Source organism: Anser cygnoides, chromosome 1 (assembly GCF_040182565.1).
Source record: "Anser cygnoides isolate HZ-2024a breed goose chromosome 1, Taihu_goose_T2T_genome, whole genome shotgun sequence".
Taxonomy (NCBI): Eukaryota; Metazoa; Chordata; class Aves; order Anseriformes; family Anatidae; genus Anser; species Anser cygnoides.
Window position 1 is genome coordinate 39,167,172 of NC_089873.1, and position 18,031 is coordinate 39,185,202.

Below are 18,031 nucleotides of genomic sequence, written 5' to 3' on the forward strand. Positions count from 1 at the left end.
CATCTGCTATTTAGGCGATGTTACTAGGCTTATGCTCCAGGCTGCAGGTTTGTGCACTACATCAGTGGATCTCTGTCATCTCCAGGTCATCTGGGAGTGGAACAGCTTTTTACACAACAGGTCTTTTGCCAGCTCTGCTTCAGAGAGGGCTCCGGCCCCAGCTGCTGGCTGCACGCCTAGGATTTCACACGGAAGAAGGAAGGGAGGCATCCCACAACCTCAGGGATGTTCTGCAGTAGCTGAGGTGTCCTTGCCTGCCGGTGTGGCCTTCGTGAACACAGCTGCGCTTTGCTTCACCCTTCTGCTTCCTCTGCTGGTGAAAAGAAAGGCCAAGAAGCTCTGGGGAAGAATTTCTGGTATTGCCTTCCTCTACAGCTTTCTTGAGACAAACAGAGAAGTTTTTTAATAGTCTGAGTTCAAGGGTAGCTGTTGTAAAGCACCCAGGGTATGCAAAAATTGATCTGCTTTGGGCAAAATTGTTGTAGGTGTTTGTAGAGATCTGCCTTTTAGTAAACCTGTACAGTTTGGCCTATGCAGATCTTTTATTCTGTCAGGGATTCAGCCTGATGATTCAGTCACTTCTTTTCCCTCTGTACTTTTTTCCAAGCAATGGCTTTTACAGAGCTTGAAGACTTCTGCTTTGGTTTTTCCTTAATCTCTGCTCAAACCTGCAGAGAAGTACTGCCAGCCTTAAGCCTGCAGCCCAGCTGCTTTCCCTCCCTTGGTATCACTCCAGGTGTCCCAGCAGCTTCAGCTCAGTCCCTGCATCCCCTGCCTACAGTTTCCTTTTTCTACAAGGAAACTTGTAACTTTTCCTTGTAACATCTTATTTTGTGACCTCTGTCCTGTTCTTGATACATTAGCCACGGGTTACACCAGGCATGCCGCTGTTACACAGCTCACCACAGCCTTTCCCTTCAGGAATCTGACTGTGGACTCTCACTGTGCACTAGGGAAAGTTGTGTTGCATTGCAGAGGGAAAGGATTCTTGGTTTCAAGGCACCGGAATGGAAACGCGGAAGTGAGCATCACAGAGGAAGCGTCTCTATTTTGTATTTTGTAGCGATGCAAATCTACTAACAGTAAAATATCTGGTTGATCGACTCTCTTATGCTGATGTTACTCCTTTCTCTTCGTAATAATGAAACAGGGGTCTTTTAAGGGACTCAGAAAACTATATTACTAACTTGAAGCATCTTTTTGTCTCATTGGAGAACTAAACTGCATGCTAAGTGCCCAGAAATTTTATTTATATCCTGTCAGTTTGATGCAGCTGACCGGGGTGATTGTGGACACACCACCTGTGAAGGCTTTTCTGCCTTGGTGGATTTAGGACCGTTAAGTCTCAGTGGTAAGATAGATACCTAGACCTATAGCAACTAATTCTTTACATTGGGATGTCCCTGAGGATTGTCTTTGTAATGTGCTGCTCCTTACAATTTGAGTTGATTTTGTTTAGTATAAGATAGGATGCCCTGGTCTTGCTGCTCAGAGTTGCTTTTCCTGAGGAAGCAGAAATGTCACAGCAGTTTTTGGGAACTTATGAGTAAAGCAGAGTGTCTTTGGGTGATGGTGGTGGTGTATATCAATACAGTATAGCAGTATCAAGGAAGACAATGTTGTGAAGTCACATGCTCCTTACCAGGGCCAGATAAATTAATGTGTCAAGGTTTGGGTTTATCTGTAGTTTTTCTGTGTGCTTTGAGAACTGTAGAAAAAGTGACTCATTTCGTGGTTTTGGGTCCGAATGAGAAATTCAGACTGTCATTTTAGAGATGGATGTCTACAGATGGACCTTTGTCAGCTCTGTTACTCGTTCAGAGAAAAATTCTTGAAACGTCAATTCCATTGATTTCAGCGCTGCAGTGATGTGTCGGGATCTGAGCCCCTCAGAGAGCACTGCCGCCAAGGTCAAAATTTGCCTAAAGCCAGTGAGAAAGTGCTACCCACACTGCTGTTTGGACCTGCCTCAGCATCCTCTTGGGAACCTGAAGATGCTTTTTAGTTCCCTGGTACCGACAGTAATGTTCTCAAATGTTTAAGATAATAATCATTTAATGTTTCTTGAATTAAATTTTGGGATTAAAATACTGATTGCCTACAGTGGATATTTTTGAAATCTCCTTTTTAATAGGAGAACCACTGGAAAAACAGCTAGAATGTTTTGGGTACCTGTAACTTGCAGGTAACAGACCAAATCTGTGAGACCATAAAAGCATGTAACAACAGGAAATTCTGTATTTCCGTTGACAGTGTAAATATTTACCTTTACTGGCCCAAACCAGTTAGTTCCTTTACATATATATATACCTGTTTGACCATGTAGCCATCTAAAGTTCCTTTTATATGCATGTTTATTTTCGCTTGGGGTTATTTTAGCACTGGAAATATGCTCAGTGTGGATATAAAAGGAATCTTACAGTGATGGCAATTAAGCCTCTGGAATGAAATGTTTTGGAAAAATATTCCTTGGAATCTCTGCTCTCTGACAGTTTCTCTAGAGAGAGGCTTCCCTTTGGGCATGATCACTGGAGACAAGAAGATTATTAGTGTTTATTCTATTAGAAGAGAACCTAAGCAGTGCTTGGTAAGAAATTGGGATGCCCCCACCAACCCACCCACTCCAAGATTAGCCAGCAGAACTGTGAGACATGGATCTTCAACAAAACAGTGACGGTGGAACACTTCACGCTTTTCCCTGCACACCTCGTGAAGTTTTTCTTCACTGAACATTGTCCGAAGAGGCTGCCAGCATTCATTCCTGCTGTCAGTCGCAGCAGGCAGCCTTTGTTACATCTCCTCAACGAGGACCCAAGTTGGTGTCTTTGGAACAGCACAATTTTGCGCAGTGTTGCGGTGAGATTTGCTTCAGCTTTTAAAACCCGTTTAGAAGTTCTTTGATGGTCTGAAATCTGAGCGCTTTACCATCCTTAGTCATCTTTATTGGATGTAAGTGGTCTTCACGTATGATATTCACCACTCAGATGAAATCTTCAATGTGCATACACACCCTGAACAATGAGGAAGGCACATGTTAGATAGAAGTTAAAAGTTACGTTATCTGGGGTGCAATGTGAGCAGGGGTTAACAGTGAGAGATGAAAAGGAGTTGTCAGACCACGCAGGCTAATGCAGAAATTTGAGCAACTTGAAAAATGTTACTGGTTGTGAATATCGTCAGCCAGAAACTGAATACCTGCTTGGGGGTTGATAACTTTGACTAGCCTGCCCTTACTCCTTTGTGAGCTTTTGGGGGGCGAGAGATAGAATCGGGAACCTTATATTACAGAACTCAGAAAATACAAAGAAAAACCTGAAAGTGCTGCCAGCTCAAAAAGCTTTTGGAATCCGTGGTCAACAGGGAGGCCTTTTTGTAGAGGTAACACACAAGACTTTCTGTATGTTCAGTGTGTATGTCTTCATATATGGGGTGTTGTACCTCCCACCCCTTAACCTTCGTCCAACCAAAGTCTTCTGCTAGGGCTGTTGTGCCACCTGCTTGGTGTGAGTGAGCACAGCTGTAGCTGTAAGGTGCCCGAGAGTGAAGTTTATTTTTGTCAAGTCAACTGGGCTGAAGGGTGAATACTTCAGGATAACCTTCCCGGTAATATCTTAAAGCTGTTCCTGAAAACTTCCCTGCGTTATTTTTCTTTGTGAAAGCTAGATGTTTTTTTCCAAATGGAAATTATCGCTGTATTTTGGACTTCTACGTGGAAGGAAAGGTCTTCTTTAGCCACTTCAAAAATGAAAAAGGGGAAGCAGCTAATAGAACAAATGTCAAGTATTACTTTTTTCCTACTTCATTTTACCTGCACAATAGGAAGTTTTAGAAGCCTTTTTTTGGAATTTTCTCTGTTCCTGTCCTTGCCAGGCATGACACTCGGGTCACGCAGGTGAATTTGCCCGCAAGGTAGCGGAGGTTGTGCTTTGCCAGCTGCCTCCTGCTGAACATCGTAGTGGCGGTGGCTAGGAAGAGGTGAGGCAAGATTACGGCTCCTTTGTGTTTAATGTTTGTTTTCTCTTAACTACCTTTCGTGGAGTTGTTTTGAGCCCCTGCCAAAGTTCAGCGTGTTTGAGCACTTTCTAAATCATTTTTGATTGTTTTAAGTGCGGCTCATTGGTGTCTGCTTTACTTCAGGTTTCAAGTGCTGCATCCTGATTTACTAAGAGCGAGTTAGAGCTGCCTTAGATGAGAAGGAGATGCAGTTGAAATGAAGTATGTGAGAGCCTAAGTAAACGTGCTGCTGATAAATACAGTAAGAGGCAAGCTTGGTTTTAGTTTGTCACATGTGGCTAATCATTTTTTAAATGGCGTTGCGTTGCAGTGTAACAAAGAAAATAATGATGCTCTCTTTACCATAACCCATTCATATTCTGGGGTAACAACTGTGGGATTATTGAGTTCGCTCCAGCTGGTAAGATCGCAGGAGGTGAAGACTCTCTCAGTGACTAGATCTCTCTTGCTTCTATTTAATTACCTGCAAGTTGGAGGTCTGTCTCACCTACCTGCTCAGGCTCCCGTTGTAGTCACCGGGTAGAGGTCACTCCAGAGAGCAATTCCTCCCCGATACTTCCCTTGGCTGACTAAAGCAAACATAAGCGTGGCTTTTGAAAGCCGGCTCCTTCACGCAGCTGTCTGCTTATGAGCTTTTACGTTACTGCCAAAGAGCCTGTGATGCAGATCTGGGTGGTTTAGCGGAGCGTACCAAAGAACCTCATTACCTAGAGGAACTTTTTCTTTTTCTTCCTGCATTAGTACAGGCTGGAGGGGAGAGATTTCTTTGTACAAGGTTTGTTCCTGAAAAGGACCTGAAGTGGTTGGGATTAGGATCACCGATCACTTGAAGGTTTCTCAAATATGTAAAGTCCAAGCAGCATCAGAATATCTGAATTTGAGGGAAGATGCTGAAACAGATTAATCTTCTAACTGTATCTAGCAACAGCAAACCAAAGTTGAAAATAATGAAACTGTCAATCAGTCCAGACTAATGAGTGTAGGGCTAGTGACATTAGTATGCGACTGCAGAGGAAATATCTTCCAGAGTAATTCTTCTACAGGGTAAAGTGCAGGCATCCTTCTCCAGTATTTAAAATGCAAATATTAAACTACCGTGTCACGAGTAGAAGCAGGCTCTATTTTCTGAGCGTGGCGGAGAGGAAATGTTATGCAAAAATGACGCGTATATGTTAATGTTATTTCAATGTAAACGCTGTTTTGACATTTTTACTGGGATTTGTATATTCAATATTGAAAGGGTTCCATTATTTAAATAATTAATTTTGTCCTTACTGTTTGTAAGGACTTAACATCAGAGGCACCTTTGTGCTGGCTTTGCTAAAACTATCTTCATCCATGTTAAGGTTCGGAATGCTTGAAGAAGTATTTTCCTATTTTGCTGGCAGGTCATGGCTTTGGGTTTTCTTGTTTTGTGTGTGTTTTTGTTGTGTTGTTTGGGTTGTTTAACTAGGATTGGGTGGTATGGAGGCAGTGTTCCAAGTTACGTTGTCTGGAGGTCAGAGTGGGGCTGGGTCAATACAGACAGTGCGTGGTATTTCTGAAAAACAAAGATGGGGGGGGGGGAGTCAAGCTGATGCTTAAGAAGAGCTTACCCACTTTCTCCTTTTTGACATAATAATTTTTCTGTGACCTTTTTTCCTCTGTGTTTAACTCTCTTTTAAAATGTGATAGTTCCCAGGGGGTGTCACATCTGCTTTTTTAATTTTCTGTTAAATCCTTTAAGCACCTAGCAAAGCTTTTTCTCAGTTTCTTTCAGGTTTGTGGCGCTAAATTGTGTTGCGCGCACCAAAAGTTGGTAGAAGAGAGGGTCAGTCACATGGTTAAGATTTTGGAAAAACTAACCCTATGTTGTAGGTTGAATTTGGCTTGGGAGCACTTCTGTGCTGTGCGGGTGCCTGAGCATGGCCCAGGCTGCCCACAGAGGCTGTGGGGTCTCCTCCTTGGAGACCTTCAAAAGCCGCCTGGACGTGGCCCTGGGCAGCCTGCTCTGGGGGGCCCTGCTTGGGCAGGGGTTGGGCCTGGTGGGCCCCAGAGGGCCCTGCCAGCCTCAGCCCGTCCATGATTCCGTGAAAATGGTGGTGTAAATACTTCATTGTGAAACCCTGGGGATTGCATCCTGGTAAAGGTCTTGTATTCATTTTATTGAGTCGAGTAGAGCGTGTGGTGCGTAGTGAGCCATTCGGGTCAGCGGTGTGTTGGTGGGGGACAGGAGGAAGCAGACGCTGTTCCAGGCTGGATGAGTGCATGTGTACAAGGCGTAGTGAAATGCTAGTGCTGTGATAAAAGATGTTAGGACCTCACGTGGAGTATTGCACTTACAGAAGTACAGTAACCGTTAAAAGGGCTGGAGGGGAACATGGGTCTAGAAAAGAGAGCCCAGAAGACCAGAGAAGAACTCCAGCTGTTTTCCTCAGGGAGTAAGAACACAAAGGAGGGACTGCGCCTCTAGAGTAAAAAGGGAAAGGGAGAGGAAAAGCTGCTCTCTGCCCTCAGGGAACAGATAAGATCATCATGATGTTTGTACAAAGGGGTTTTAGAAGGTCGGAGGGGGGTTTGGTGAGTGCAGTCAGGCCCTGGAATGGATTCCTCCCGGAGGTCGTGTGAGGTCTCTGGTGGGTCTGGCAGCTGCTGGTTTTTACCCGGTAGATACCGGCTCCCACCTTCTGCAGAAGTCAAAGCTCAGTAGGAACCAAAAACTGCTGTCGTCTCCAGAAGACGGTAGCAGCTGGTAGCCCCTCTGGAGTATGAGGTATGTCTTTGAGAGGCAGAATTTCTCATTCTGTGCAAATTCTTCATTACCGAGTTAACATCTAGTTTGGGAAAGAAGAATACAGCTGGTTGCACAGCCTTTGGGCCGCAAGAGTTCTCATTTCTCACGAAACATGGAGAACAAAAACCCTGTAATGGGGTGAAATTACAGTGATTGTAATCAGAATTTTTGTGTGGATATGAAATAGGCTAATATTTGTGTTAGCAAGTTGCATTCTCAATATAACATTACATACATATGTAACAAAGTGATGGCAGTTTCTCATCCAAAATGTATTCATTTTCCCTTTTTTTTTTTTTTAATGGAGCTCTCTAAAGTCATATTTTGGTACTTGAATATGGGTTCACCCTTGCTTTATTAATTGCCATCCCTGGCATGGCAAGCCTGGAGTGTTACAGGATTTTCATCAGTGCTGTTTTATTCGGCCTGGTAATGGCTGTGTTGTAGTGGCATGAGGCATCTTCCTTCCACTGGAGCTGGACACGGAGCTGCTTTGGTGTCGTTGGCTGTTGCTGTTCAGAGAGGGAGAAGCTGAAACTCGGCTACTTCTGTGGCGCTGCCTAGGGAGGCTTTGCAACCCAAATCCCCCAAATCCTTTCCATTCTTGCAAGGGAAAGGGGAACTCTTGTGTTTTGTTGATGTTTTGATACTCTGTTCACTGATAGTACCCTAAAAGCAGTTGTTTATGCTGCTACTAAATTTCTAATAGCAATTCAGGAAAAGAACATAACCCTTCTTCCTTAATTTCTCTTACAGTTTTTTTTATATTTGCACGTCAGGTGTGATACATGCTCCCATCAGTAGTTTTATAGGACTGGATGCAAGAAACCTTCCAGTTGTAGCAAGTCTGAATTGAATGAAATAAAGGAAATTTAGTACAGGCTGAATGAATACAGGGTTAGAAGAAAAGCTTAATGTTGTGAAGTGTATAGATGCTAGAACTAAACCGGCAGAATTTTAAGATAGGTAAAAAAAAAACCAGCGTCACTTAACGTGGGGTGCTACATCGTGAGTTTAGAACTGAAGTGGAAGGGAGTCTTGGAAAGTTTAAAGCTTTGTCTCACAGTGCTGGGCCTCCCTAAGGACCCAGTCCCTTGTCAGATGAGGAGGATCAGTCTGTAAGCTTTCAGCGCTACGCTTTGTGTTTTTATAGTGAGCATAACTCTTACAAAGATCCCTTCCTCAAAACCCAAACCTGTGGGCTATCTACGGCATCTGGTGCCATTTCTGTTCCGTCAGGTGAAGATTCAGGTGTCGAGACCCATCCCTCTACCAGCTGTGCCAAGTCCTGCTCCCTCCCAGCAGTGGGTTTTACTGCGCTTTGTTGATGCTGGAGAAGGGAGAGCGCCCCTGAGAGTGCAGTCTTAGGGGTGCAAATGTGCCTTTTGGCTTTTTGGTGCGATGAAATACAACTTTATCATTGTACGGAGGGGCTGGTTATCTCACCAGCCTCACGTCCTAGAATAGCACTCCACGCTTAAGACTGCCGTGATGTGGTTTTTCTCTGATGTAGTTGTTCCTTTCCCCTACCAGTTACAGCCAGAGCACGCTGGTTCTGAAGATCCCAAAAGATCAATCTCTGCTTTCCTAATTCCACCCCCAAACACTTTTTTTTTTCCCTCCCCACTATTTCTTCAGCGAACCCCAACTTCTGTGAGGGACTTGGTTTCCTTCCTTCTCCTTTGGATTTGGAAACGTGGATTCTGTGCCTCCGGTTTCTGGTTTTGTTTTTCCAGTTATCTCTGAAAGCCATAGAAGCAGGAATCTGTACTTGCTCCCGTGCTGTCTCAAGGGTGGCTTGGGAGCATTTCTGTGTTTCTGGTAGGGAGGCAAGGTAGGTAGGCCTTGAAGGTACATAACAGCAAGCGTGAGCCAGTGTTCAGGAGTTACTGGGGTTAGCAGAGAGAAAGATATGCACGGTTAAAAATAATTTGGGGAGTGTTTGTGATGTCTTGTGTGGTTTTCTGTAGTTTTTTTAGAATCATTTGACTTTACAGGATCAAGGAATTGGAGCCTATTTTGACAAAGGACGTGTAGATACATTAGACCTCTGTAGTCATTTAGTTCATGCTGTGAACGGGCTTTTTTTTTTCTTTAAAAAAAAAGCTTACCGATGATTCATTTTTCCCCTAAGACTACACTATTAATACTATTAATTAATAGTATTAATTAATACTATTAAATTCATTTTAAAAGTGAAGTTTTGGTGGTTAATGACTCACTTTAGTACGTGTGTGATTATCGCTTTTTATTGCATTTGCATTTTGCTTTAAAATTATTTAAAAATCTTTTATTTTAAGCTTATATTATTTTCAGTGCATTAAGTGTTTTAAAATGGATTTTTTTTCAGTTTATGGAACAATAAGAATTGTATGAAGTTTAGAAAGTAACAATATATTTTTACTAATAATGTTTTATTAATCTACTTCATTTACAGGAAGTGTTCACCGGTCAAAATTTGCTTACCTCAGCAGAGACAAAAAATTAATGGGCAAAAGTGCAGTCTGTAGGTAGGTAGCTATTTTTAGTGCACTTAAGGCTCTTCAAGGAGAATCCTATTCGAAGGGAGTGGGATAGCCATCAAAACATAACATTTTGCTCTTTAAAATATTCAGGCGGTGGATTGAATGAGGAGGCATTGAAGGAAGTAACTTGGAAGTACATTAAAAAGTGTAACACCTTTATAATGAGATTTTATTGAAGGAATGGAATAATGTATGCGTGTGAGAGAGAAATTGAAACAACTGTTTACTTTTCATATATGCTTTTTAAAAAGGTTACAAATACTTTTCTTTAGATTTGCAAAGTGTTCTTTCTGACAGTTTTTCCAAACTTGAATGTAACTTTACAAAGTTACGAAGGGATTGGGCATGGACATCTCTACTTTAGTGACTGTCGGTGTCTCGCTACATTTAATGCATTAAAATTCAGTGCAATAGTAGTTACACTTCAGTAAATTCTTTTCTTTTACAGTATTCTGTAATCATAATACAAATGAGTCAAGGTGCCATGTTTGTAACTTTGCAGCAGTAGTACTGTACAGTGGGTAGGTGAGTTCTGCACTTGGGCATATGGTTCACAATTGGTTTTTATTTTATTTTTTATTTTTTTAAAAAAAGCTCCTTGTGTGAAGTTTTCATATTAATATAGTATGCTCTGTAAATAAATGTTTTTTGGAATCCCTAGTGTTCCTTCAGCTGAAGTGGAAAAGACCGAAAAATCCCATAAACCAACTTTTTGTTGTTTATCCTGAAATGTATGTTAATTGCATAGGCTATTTTAGGATAGAATTACATTTAATTCAGTACATCTGTCTTTGAAGATGGGAAGGTCAGTCTTACAACTTTTTCTGTTGTCTCTTGAGATCATTGACTTAAAAAGTCAGTGCTTTCAGTTTGTTGTTGGAAGTCACAAATCAGGATGCTATATGCTGTGGCCAGTTTTCATGTTTATGACCTAAAAAGTAGAGAAGGAAGGAACAACCGTTTCTAAACAGGTCTTGTGCCATGCAAAAAGTAGAATTTGTTGAATTGCTCTGGGTTGGGAAAGAATTTCAGCAGATTGCAAGCTAATGAGAGCTTACAGTTTATTGGGAAAAAAAATGAACCATAGTATAAGGATACTAAGCTAAAAACGTATGAGTTGGTTTCTGGGTTTTGCCAAATACCAAGTGAAAGGAGAATGGGCGCATTCCCAGTGACATGTCACGACACGTTTAAGACTCATTAAAATAAGATGAGCATATAAGAGTCAGTAAACCTCAAGACCAGCTTGTTTTTGTGATTGCTTTGTTTTACATTTTGGCACATACGTGTTTGAATTTAATGCTGTACCGCGGAAAGTCCCAGAAGTCATTTTGAGGATTTTTTTTTTCTTCCATTTGCCGTGGGTTGTTTGTTATGCTCAGCTAGCCTTCAGTTCTGGGATTTGAATTTGGCCACGGGCTTCCCTCCTGCGTGCTTCTAGCTTTGTCCCAGCGTTACAAACAGGTTGGGAAGAAGGTAGGCATGGCCCAGGTTGGTTTCTTGTGCCTCGGAATAGTTTATCAGTGTGTTGTTTGTGCTTCCGAGGCACTCTCTGGGTTGTTTTGCCTTTCCTAAAGCCAAGCTGGGATGTGTAGTTTACCTCCCCATCAGAGAGCATGCCTTTTCACAAGTAGTTTTTGAGACTTGCTTCAAAAAAGCTGAGGCTGGAGCAGCTGTGGCATGGGGTTACAGTTCCGTGTCCAGGTGAGGGCTCTGTTTTGTGAGTCAGCATTTAAAGTACAACAGAGCATGCAGATTGGTAACCAGAAGCGTGGAAGTTGCAGTTTAAGGTACCCGTGGTGTCAGGAAGACGAGACCCATCCTGACTTAACTGCCGTGATAAGGAAGACAAGCGACTTGCCATATTTATGAATTTACTTGCTCTGAATCCAGCAATAGAATGACGACTTCTAGTCAGAAGTTGTTGAGATGGATACAGGCATCAGGGCATGGGGATTAAGGACTGGTAGAGCTTGTGTGCTCCTCCTCATGTGATTCAGGAGTGGCTGCTCAGCCCTACGTATTTAAATTTGGGCTAGATCTGATGCTTTATGAGGTAGTACCAGACAGACCTGTTTTGAAATACTGGATTCGTAGATGGAAAGTCATTAATTCACTGCGTGTAATCTTCAGCTCTGTTCTTTCTGTAGTGCTAACATGATTTTGTCTTGTAAAAGAAACCTGCTTTAGTTGTGCGCTCTTCTCTTTCTGTTCTCTTTTCCAGTCTAATGTTTTTGATGACAAGGACTTTTACAGAATCCTCTCATAGTAGGCTGTATACAATGTATGTTTTGTTTCCCTTAAAAGTAGGTATTTTAGAGCAGAACTTAACACAGAGAGACACTTTTTATGAGAATGTTTTCAAACACGGATTTTTGTTTGAATTAAGTCATTGAGAACAAATCTATGGCTTTGAAGAATGAGGTAGTAATATTTCAGAGAGACTGATTTAGAGGATATAATAGTCCATACGAATACATGCTGGGGTAGAGAGAGAAAAACTGTTAAATTCAACTTTCATACAAGGGACAAGACCAATTATAAAAGTTAGTAGCTTTTTACAGAAAGAAACTGGAGAATGTAGAGAGCTCTACAACAAGCTGTTCTCATGGAGAGAACAGCACACCTGCTCATCTCTTGATCAAAAGAAATTAGCAAGTATCATCAGTACAGAGTGATAGATCAGATAAAAAAATGCTAGAAGTCACAAAGTTCCTAAAGGAACTCATGTCTTTACTGTATCTTTCTGAATTTTTAAGCTAAACCCCATTTTTTCTCCCCTTGAAATCTGTTGAATCAACTTAAACAATTGAGATTTTAAAAAATTTTCCTCTGAAAGGCATCAGAATTGCGGTAAGAAGGCTGTTAAACTGGAAAACAGTAATAAAAGGAGGAAAACAAGGGACCAAGGCTGCACTTCATACCCAGAAAGTAAAAAGCTTAAGCAGCTTCATTTCAATCTTTTGTCAGTTAATTTGACTATGGGCTTTACAAGAAGTCTAGAAAAATGAATGCTTAGGGGATGCAGAGAGTTCTTTTAAAGTTCAGAGCCATAACATACTAAAAATCTGTTGGATTATTTAGTTCCAAAGTAACTCATGAAGTAGAAGCTTTCAACTTAAAAGAAAATATTCAGTCCTTCATTTTTTTCTGCTTAACTAGGCTAATGCCCAAACCAGCTATCAAAGCATTTAATCTAAAGTTTAGCAAATTTATCTCCTTAAAAAACAAACAAACAAACAAAAAAAACCCACAAACCTTCAAACCATGTCTCTCTTCTCTGTATGTTCTTCATGGCTTGCTGACAGATTCTGTTCCTTTAGGACTATTTTCTCTTAGCAGGTTTCTCTTAGTACCTGAAGCATAAATTAACTGGCACTGGTCAATATTTTAAGTTCTTCCAGTTGCAATTTTAGATTGAGGGTTTGCACTTTATTTGAGAAGCATGAAGGCTAGCAGCTAAGATCTTTCAGGAAGCTTTATAGACTGTTGTTGCCCTTTTTCCATGCTGGGGCAGTTGGACAGGTAAGGAAAAGGAGACGTGAGGGTGCTGCGGGGCAGTTTGTGCCCTGTGCAGTGAAAGCAGTGGCTGAAGCAATACCCACCCGCGGCTCTTCTCCTGCTCCTGTCCCACAGATCCTCGTGCCAGCCGCAGGCAGGATTGGACAGGATGCGTAGCAAACCCTGTGTGGATTTCAGTGTATCCTAACAGGAATAAATTGGGAATTTAAGTTGCTGATCGTACCCTGCAACTTGTCAGCAGCCCCTGGGGAAGGGGCTTGATGAAAATACGATACAGTTTCTTAGCAGTTAAGGTAATGTAAATGGGGGCTGTACTATTACATTGCCCTGCCCCGTTCCTTACGGTATGGTGTTCTGCAGCCATCTAGCAGTGGCAAATCACAATTTCACGAGTTGGCCAAGAGCAGGACAACGACACCAGGCTCGCTGCTGTGAAACCTTTCGCCATGTGAAAATCCTGCTCAGTGGTGCTGGTGATGATTCACAGTGCAGCGCATCTTTAATTAAAAATAAATTCATAAAATCCAGAGGGCTTCTGTCACTTCAAAATCCAAAAAGCTTGCACCAAATTTTTGTAACTTCGGACTGTAGCAGATCACAGTTATGCATTTGTTACCCGCCCAGCTGACTTGATATCACTTGAGAGCTGATTTTGGAACACCCTAAACAACATTCCTATCCTCAGACAGTACTTCTCAGTCTGAAGTAAACTGCTTTTGACCAACCATCAGTAGCAAATCTGTTCTTCCGTGTTCTGCTTTCAAAGCTTTCTTCAGGTATTCAGTTCAGTGAGTCACGTGGACTTTCCTTTGCAGTTGTTTAACAAAATTCTGATCGGTACAGTAGAAGCAGTGAGATCTAAAGTGTTGTTCCTTCCAGGAATCTCCAAATTTGGAGACAAAGGGTTTGCCTGCAACAGAACTTGCTTGAGAATTGTATAAATTCAGATTCCAAGAAATTGTCTCTCTCTGATTTATTTTTTTCTGCCTTTCACTTAAATGTGGGTGATCCAGCAATCTTGCTATCTTTTTTTTCCTGTTAAGCTTTTGGCTTTTGATGTAACGTGTATATCCAGACAATGTAAGGATTTTTTTAAGCTATTTTATTCTTACCTGCGTGCATTAAAAGTAGTGTTGTTTCTAAATTAGCTTTTTGAAGATAAATTCTCTGTGCAGTGCTGAACAGAACTAGAAGAAAACCACTTTGTTTATGATCAGGTCTTGGTAGTTGTAAATTCTGCACAGTGCTTCTCTATAGGCTGTTTATGTATGCTGCCTCCAGGAACATTTTTTGTTGTAGCAATGAGCATTTTGATGACTTCCTTTTCAAAAAGGGGGGGAAGGGTTAACAAAAGTGACAAAGAATACACTTAATTAACAGTGCAGTACAAAAGGATGGCACCACAGAGATTCAGAAACAAATTTTTAAAAATGATGACAGCAGCGAAGGGGATGAAAAACAAAGAATGCTGCAGTATTTGTGAATGCTTTTGCCGCCTCTAGATTTTGGGAGCTAATTATTGTACACTCCCAGTTGTTGAAAGGAGCCGTATTATGTGGGTGATGTTTTGTTTAATTTAAAAATAGTTACATTACCGATTTATGTGACTTGTAGCTGCCTCCAGTTATCCAGCACATAGATTCCTAATGAAATATATCACCTTTTGTGTTTTTACTAGCCCGATGCTCAGAGAAGATATATTGTTGCCTTTAAAGTATTAATTTGGATTTTGAGTGCAAATCTTAATTTCTTTTTTGTATTTAATAAGTAGATATATTGGATGGAGTTCTCTGAAATTATTTTACAGTCTGAAATGTGGCAAATAAATTATTCGTTCTCCATCCAGTTATCTTTCCTGAACAAGATTTAATGCTGGGACTGGCTCTCTTTTTAAAAGCAAAACTTTTAAGATTCCTGCTTCAACACTGCAGGGAGGGGGGGAAGGATTGTGTCATTTAAGAAGCAAAAACGTCTTCCAGGATTTGGCTGACCCTGAGAAGACTTGAAAGAATTTGGCATCAGATTGTAGTGTCATAATTTAAATTCTTGCATTTTCCCCCTTCTGCAATACTGGGAAAATGGGTTGAGACTAAAAGTGATTTGAGTGCTTTGGTATTGCAACTCTAGATGAAAGTGTAATAATATTGCTGGCCAGGGATAAGTTTTGAGTTTTACGAAACCAGATGTAGCAAAAGAAAAACTGAAAGTGGAGGGCTTGCTTTTGCAAACACTTCACCGAAGACAAAACTTTCGTTGTGAGCAAGACTATACATCTGAGTAGAAGGCTGAGTAGTCCTATTTTCAATAAAGCACTTTTTTTTTTTTTCCTTTAATGAGAGCAGAGTAGCAGGAAGTGCTGTATTGTTGCTGGTTTTACCAGGCTGTTGAGGCACTGAACATTGCCATCTTGTCTTAGTGCTCGAAATACGTGCGGCAGTGCTTTCAGAGACGCTGGGAGGAAGGTACGAGATGCAGGGGACATCCCATGTCTGGGACTTGGGCCAGGTCTAAGCAACATTTGCAGTCTGAGCTCAGACTGCCAATTTGGGGTAGCTCTGTTTTAAAAATGTTGTGGCATAAAGTCTGTCACTCCAAAGGAGAATTGTTTTAGAATGAAAAATGACATGTTATTTCGGTTTTTGGTATTTGAATGCTTTACAGCGCACGCTGAGCCAAAGTTTTACAGTATGGCAGTCTGACTGAAGTCCACCTGCTTAAACGAGGGAGTGCAACAGCTAATTAATTCATTTCTTGACAACCTTAATGGTGAACAGAGTGATTGAATAGGTTTAAATTAAACACGTGGAAGATTAGTAAATGCATCTATCATGCCTTTCTACTCGACTACTTTCTTAATTTTACTTGGTGCTTGTATTTGTTTTGCCTTGCTAGGGATCTCACCGAGTCTGTAATTTCTGTCTCCCAGTGTGGAACACTATCCAACCCTGAAAATTCTTTATGAAAAGCATTTAATGCTTTAAAAATTAAAAAAAATGATAAAATAAAATAAAAAATCAGTGCGCAATTGCAGTTCAGGACGTTAAAGTGTAAAACAAGTCTGCTACTTTTTCATTATCTTTAAAATAAATTCAGTAATTCTTTTAATTTTGAAGACTGCTTGTGTCCTTGTTCTTTAGATACGGTGTAAAAACATCGGAGTTGTTTTGTGATACTTTATTTTATGGCTGAACCCTGCACAGTTGTAATCACAACACAGCCTGGCTTTGTAGTCAGAAGGTTACAAGAAACAGGCCCTGGAATATTTTAAGAAACGTGCTTCCTAACGCAACTTAATGCTTTCATTTAAAAATAAAATAAAATACCCATATCCTTTGGTTAACTTTGCATTTTTGGGTTTCCCCTGAAGAGTCACAGACTCCCTTAGGTATATTTTAGGAGGACGTGCTAAAAAGGCATACATGCATTTAACTTTAACCTGCCTGTGCTCTTGGGAAATGTGTCTGCCTTTGCAGAGTGTGCCTTTATTGTGCGTGCAATGTCTGGAGAAGGAGAGCCACTGAGAAGCAAGTATGCTGCCAGGAAGCTGTGGCAGCTCGTAAATATTTTTTCTTCAAAAATTCAGTATATTAAACATTCTTAATGTTTTGAATTTTCCAGTTGTATTTTAAGGTAAGACAAGATGTTTGATGTGTTCTGTATGTAGAGTGTTGTTTTTTTTTATTTTGGCCAGAATATTCTGAGGTATTTCTCTGATGACCAAACCAAAAGAAACTTTCTTAAAATTGAATATAAAATAAAAACAGTAGCATTACCTTTTTCTTGACGATGCTTCAAACAGGTGGTCTGCAGCTTACTTTAATACTGTATGTGTGATTGTACTGCTAGATATACCTTTAAAATTAGCTGTGCTCTCTTTCAGTTGTCCTCTATATATTGTGATCCCTAAGCTACAACAACAACAAAAACCTATTTTTTTTTCCTGGCAAAAACTAGAGTGATAGTGGGCCTAGTTCTGAATCACTGCATGTCAACAAACTCCATCCAACTAATAAAAGGAGGGGGGAGAAAAAAGGAAAAACACATTACTGTTGATATTCCAGTAATCATGGTCTGCATCTTACTATATAGCACTTAAGTGTAGGAAATATTTAGGGAGCTAGGGCTTATGTCAAATACAATGTTTAAAACTGAAAGCTTTGGCTGTGTCCAGGAAGGAATAGGTAGGCAGTACTGCTTTTTTAAAAAGTTAGAAAGCAGATAAAAAGTCAAAAGTTCCTATTTCTTAATCTTTTATTCTTCTCCCACAATATAAGATCAAGAAGTTTCTGTCACATCATGTATCTTAAGGATATGACCCAATTTTGAGTTACCTCAAAGTCTGTTTTTTTCCTGTGTTTGTAAGCTTTATCTCTGATTATATAATGGAAAAGTTTTTAAATGGTAAATGGAGTAACAAAAGATAGTGGCCAGTGAGCAGATGTAGACTACCTAATGATAGTTATTGTAAGATACATAATTTAATAGGTCTTAATATATTACAGAAGCACGGGTTTAGAAAGCTTATCAATCTGCATTTTTGGCTTCAATTGAGTAGGGTGCGGAGAAACTGTTAAGAAATACTGCTTGAAGTGTATGACTTTTACAGTAGTGACTGTACGGAGAAGGCTGGCAGATGAAATGATAGCCGCTTGGCTCAGATGTGATGCAAGAGACCTCTTCAGGATATTAAGAGAAAGGGGAAGAACATTTTCCCAGTGGCACGGAGCGGGTGCTTACTGACAAGCATATCAGTGCTGTCCTCCTAACCCCAGAGTCGCTTCTCAGCTCAGCTGCGGTATCAGCAACCATCTTCCCTTGGCCGTGAGCCACAGCTGACATGAGTTTCTTCCTCGTCCCCTCTTGTCTCCACGCTCCTCTGCCCTGCCAGTGCTGTTGCTGCTGGTCTCCTTCACTGTTTGTCCCCTGGATGCCTCTAACGCTTTTGAGTGTTGTTTTTCTCTCTGCTCACCACCAACTTTCTCTTGGGAAAGTTTTGATTTGGCAAATAGAAGAAATTTAACAAAAGTTTTTGAAGCAGTGGGCTACAGTTCACATGTGAAATAAAGAGTTTTCAATTGTACAAAACTAGCAAGGTGTTAGGCTGTCAGTACACAAACTGTTGTTTGTAAAGTGTGCCGCTTTTACTTGAGGTTACCTTATTTTAACCATGTCTTACCATTTTGGAGGCTTAGGTGTG

The 18,031-nt window shown here is 40.9% G+C and overlaps 1 protein-coding gene across 4 annotated transcripts in view; it reads left to right on the forward strand.

The window, feature by feature from the left end:
- CNOT2 (CCR4-NOT transcription complex subunit 2) overlaps window positions 1–18,031 on the forward strand; it is a 92,914-nt gene that overhangs the window by 22,808 nt on the left and 52,075 nt on the right. For 2 of the 4 annotated variants that reach the window (XM_066992981.1, XM_066992986.1), the window contains exon 2: window positions 9,225–9,297. The exons of the other annotated variants lie outside the window; for them this stretch is intronic. The gene's annotated coding sequence lies outside the window, so the exon portion shown is untranslated. The remainder of the gene's footprint in view (window positions 1–9,224; window positions 9,298–18,031) is intronic. 4 annotated transcript variants of the gene reach the window in all.